The sequence below is a fragment of the Theobroma cacao genome, chromosome 5, assembly GCF_000208745.1.
Source record: "Theobroma cacao cultivar B97-61/B2 chromosome 5, Criollo_cocoa_genome_V2, whole genome shotgun sequence".
In the NCBI taxonomy this organism is placed as follows: domain Eukaryota; kingdom Viridiplantae; phylum Streptophyta; class Magnoliopsida; order Malvales; family Malvaceae; genus Theobroma; species Theobroma cacao.
The window spans coordinates 17644185-17648684 of NC_030854.1; positions in this window are offsets into that span (position 1 = coordinate 17644185).

Below are 4500 nucleotides of genomic sequence, written 5' to 3' on the forward strand. Positions count from 1 at the left end.
ATATCCATAGCTTAGATACAATTCTCAGACTTATCCAAAGTCTTGGTGGAGTAATTTTTGAAATTTACACTTTTGCCCCCGTAAAAGTCAAAAATTACATTTTTGCCCCAAAAATTGAAAAATTGCCCATAGACATATTTTTCATCCCTTATACTAATACCATTCTCCAATTTGTCAAATTTGATCTAAATTCTCTCAAAATCTCAAATTTTGTCCGCTGGTGGTAAAATTACGATTTTACCCCTACACTCCAGAAATCACCGGAATTAAACTTTTTCCCTTCCTATCATTAAATTATACTCCAAATAGTTAATCTTGATCAAAAATTTCACTCAATGATCAAATTAATATCTTAAGTGGCAAAATGACGATTTTACCCCTTAACATGAAAATTTTCAATTTTTTCCCAACTGAACCCTCAAACTCCGAACAATCATTTTTAGTCATTCCTGGACTGTAAAATATTAAATTTCATCCTACGATTCCTATTTGAACTAGTTTGACGTTAAATCAACTTAAGTGTATCGTTAGGTATAATACCAAGTTTCATCAATCTTAAGGGCTTTCCTGGCGTAATAATATGCTACTCAGTGCATGTATGTCATGACATGTGTTTATAGGGTCGAGTTTTACAATTCCACCCCCCTAAAAATAAAATTTTGACCTCAAAATTTCACTTACCAGATTCGACAAATAGATGCGGGTATTTGTTCCTCATATGATGCTCTACTTCCCATGTCATTTCCTTCATTCGAGCACTTTTCCACAACACTTTGACCATTGAAATACTCTTGTTCCTCAATACTTGATTCTTTCAATCCAAGATACTCACAGGTTGCACCTTGAACTTCAAATCGTCATGCAACTCGATCGGGAGGTGCTTCGAGGATGTGAGAGGGATTTGGTACATATTTTTTAAGCATGGAGACATGGAAAACGTTGTGCATCTGATCTAACTCTGGAGGTAGTTCTAACCGATAAGCCACTGGTCCAATTCTCTCAATGATTCGGAATAGTCCAATATACCTCGGGTTAAACTTTCCCCGCTTCGCAAATTGAATCACACCTTTCCACAGAGAAACCTTAAGAAAAACTCTATCATCGATCTCAAACTCCAAATCTTTTCTCCGTTTATCTACATAGCTCTTCTGCCTATCTTGGGCTACCTTTAGCCTCTCTCGTATAACCTTGATCTTGTCATTAGTTAGATCAATCAATTCCACACTAACTAACCTTTTTTCACCCACTTCATCTCAACAAAGTGGAGTACGACATTTCCTTCCATATAAAGCTTCGTACGGTGCCATACCAATGCTAGACTAGAAGCTGTTGTTGTAAGCAAATTCCACTAACGGCAAGTGTCTATCCCAACTCCTAAGAAAATCCATGACACAAGCCCTCAACATATCCTCCATAGTTTGGATAGTCCTCTCTGACTGACTATCCGTCTGTGGGTGAAAAGTAGTGCTAAATTTCAATTTGGTTCCGAGAGCTTCTTGAAATTTCAGCCAGAGTCGAGAAGTGAATCGAGGATCTCAGTCTGACACTATAGAAATGGGAACTTCATGTAGCCTCACAATCTCATTTATATAGAGTTGAGGCAGCTTCTCAATAAAGTATGTACTATGGACAGCTAAAAAGTGAGCGGACTTAGTCAACCGATCTACGATCACCCAGATCTCATCCTTTCCCCTTTGTGTCCGCGGCAGTCCCAAAACAAAATCCATAGCTACATGCTCCCATTTCCATTCGGGAATAGGTAAAGACTGAAGTGTACCTGATGGCTTCTGATGCTCCGCCTTAACTTGCTGACATACGGGACACTTTGCTACGAATTTTGCTACGTTTCGCTTCATACCTGGCCACCAATAATTCTCCCTGATAGTCCTATACATCTTGGTGCTTCCAGGATGTAATGCATAGGTAGATGAATGGGCTTCTTCCATGATCGCCTGTCTCAGCTGGTTTTCCTCAAGAACACAAACTCGGTCTCTAAACATCAAGACGTTATCCTTTCTGAATCTGAATTCACTAACTCCCCCATCGGTCAATTTTTGAATTTCTTTTCTTAACTCATCATCAGACCTCTGAATGTCCTTGATCTGATTAAGTAATGAAGGTCGCATAATGAAGCTTGCCAATAAGGATCCATCCTCATCATTTCTCAACTGGACCCCAAGAGATTTCATCTCTAATAATGCTGGAAAATAACAACTCTGAAGTGCGGCTAAAGACGATGAAGACTTACGACTTAAGGCATCAGCTACAACGTTCGCCTTTCCCGGATGATAGTCTATCACCAAGTCATAATCTTTTATCAACTCCAACCATCACCTTTGCCTCAAATTAAGCTCATTCTGAGTGAGCAAATATTTTAAACTCTTGTGATCCGTAAATACCCGACAATGCTCACCATACAAGTAATGCCTCTAGATTTTTAAAGCAAACACCACTGCTGCTAACTCTAAATCATGGGTAGGGTAATTTGCTTCATGCCTCTTTAGTTGTCTAGAAGCATAAGCCACAACTTTTTCATCCTGCATCAACACACACCCTAACCCCAACTTAGATGCATCATTGTACACCACAAATTCTTTTCCATTAACAGGAAGTGTTAAAACTGGAGCGAAGGTTAACCGGTTCTTTAGCTCCTGAAATCGACTTTCACACACATCGTCCCACTTAAACTTAACTCCCTTACGAGTTAGACGGGTCAAAGGAGCTGCTATTAAGGAAAACCCCTGAACAAACCTCCGATAATAATCAGTTAATCCGAGGAAACTACAAATCTCTGTCACTGTCTTAGGTTGCTCCCATTGTAAAATTGCCTCTATCTTCTTGGGATCAACACATATTCCAGCTCCCGATACTACGTGTCCTAAGAATACCACTTCCTGTAACCAAAACTCACACTTCGAAAACTTTGCATACAATTGTCTTTCCCGCAAAGTCTGTAATACTATACACAAGTGGGTAGCGTGCTCATCATTATCTCTCGAGTAAACTAAGATGTCATCAATGAACACAATAACAAACTTGTCCAAGTAAGGGTGAAACACCCTATTCATGAGATCCATAAAAGCTACCGGTGTGTTAGTTAACTCGAAAGGCATGACCAAGAACTCATAATGACCGTACCGAGTCCTGAACGCTGTCTTAGGTACATCCTGTTCTTTAATCCTCAATTGATGATACCCAGACCTCAGATCAACCTTAGAAAACACTGTAGCTCCCTGTAATTGATCGAAAAGATCATCAATCCTCGGCAACGGATACTTGTTCTTAATGGTCATTTTGTTAAGCTGTCGGTAATCTATACATAACCGAAGTGCACCGTCTTTCTTTTTCACAAATAAAATCGGTGCTCCCCACGGAGATGTACTAGGGCGTATAAAATCCTTGTCCACTAACTCTTACAACTGTACTTTCAACTCCTTCAACTCTGCTGGAGCCATTCTATATGGAGAAATACAGATAGGGGCAGTACCCGAAAGTAAGTCAATGGGGAATTCGATCTCACGATCGGGAGGAAGTCTTGGTAATTCATCAGAAAATACATCAGGGAACTCACTTACTTCGGGGACATTCTCTAACTTAGGTTCCTCCCTCGATATATCAATCACGTGAGCCAAGTATACCGGATATCCCTTTCGCACCAATTTCAAAGCTTTGAGGGCCGAGATTACACAAAACGGTAATACTCGACACTCCCTAGTAAATACAACTTCTGCTCCTTCTGAACTCTGGAGAATCACTTCTTTCTTAAAACAATCTACCTTTGCTCGATGAGTGGACAACCAATCCATACCCAAGATCAAATCAAAGTCCCGAATCTCCAAAGGAATTAAATCACCTATAAATTTTTCTTCTCCAACTTTAATACCACAATCTCTATAATACGTATTTCTTACTAACCGCTCGCCCAAAGGAGTATGCACTATAATCTCTTCCTCTAATGGTGACAGGTTCCTATTTGAGAATGATGCAAATGATGTGCTCACGTATGATCTATCGGAGCCCGAATCTATCAAAACATGTGCATCTCTATCAAACACAATCATAGTACCTGTCATTGTGCTAGGTCGAACTCGGGCTTCATCTTCAATCACTGCAAAAACCCTGATCAAAATCTGGGGCTGCGGTCTAGAAGATGGCTGCTCTGGGGTATTACTCCCCATGCCTGACCGTATCACTGGGTCCTGTCTGGACTGTGATCCCGAAGTGTCTCTCCGTGGTATACTAAGACGAGTCGGAGGAGTAGAAATAGCTATTGTACCTAGTCTCAATTGAGGACAATATCTCTGGATATGCCCTTGTTGGCCGCATTGAAAACATCTTACAGGCTTTCTACATGACCCAACATGAAATCCTCCGTAATTACGGCATCTGTCCAATCCTCCTGAAGTATCCCTCTGATTACTCATCACTGGCCGATCAAATCTAGAATATCTCGGCTGTGACTATTGAGATGGAGGTCTAGTGGATGCCATAGACGCTGAG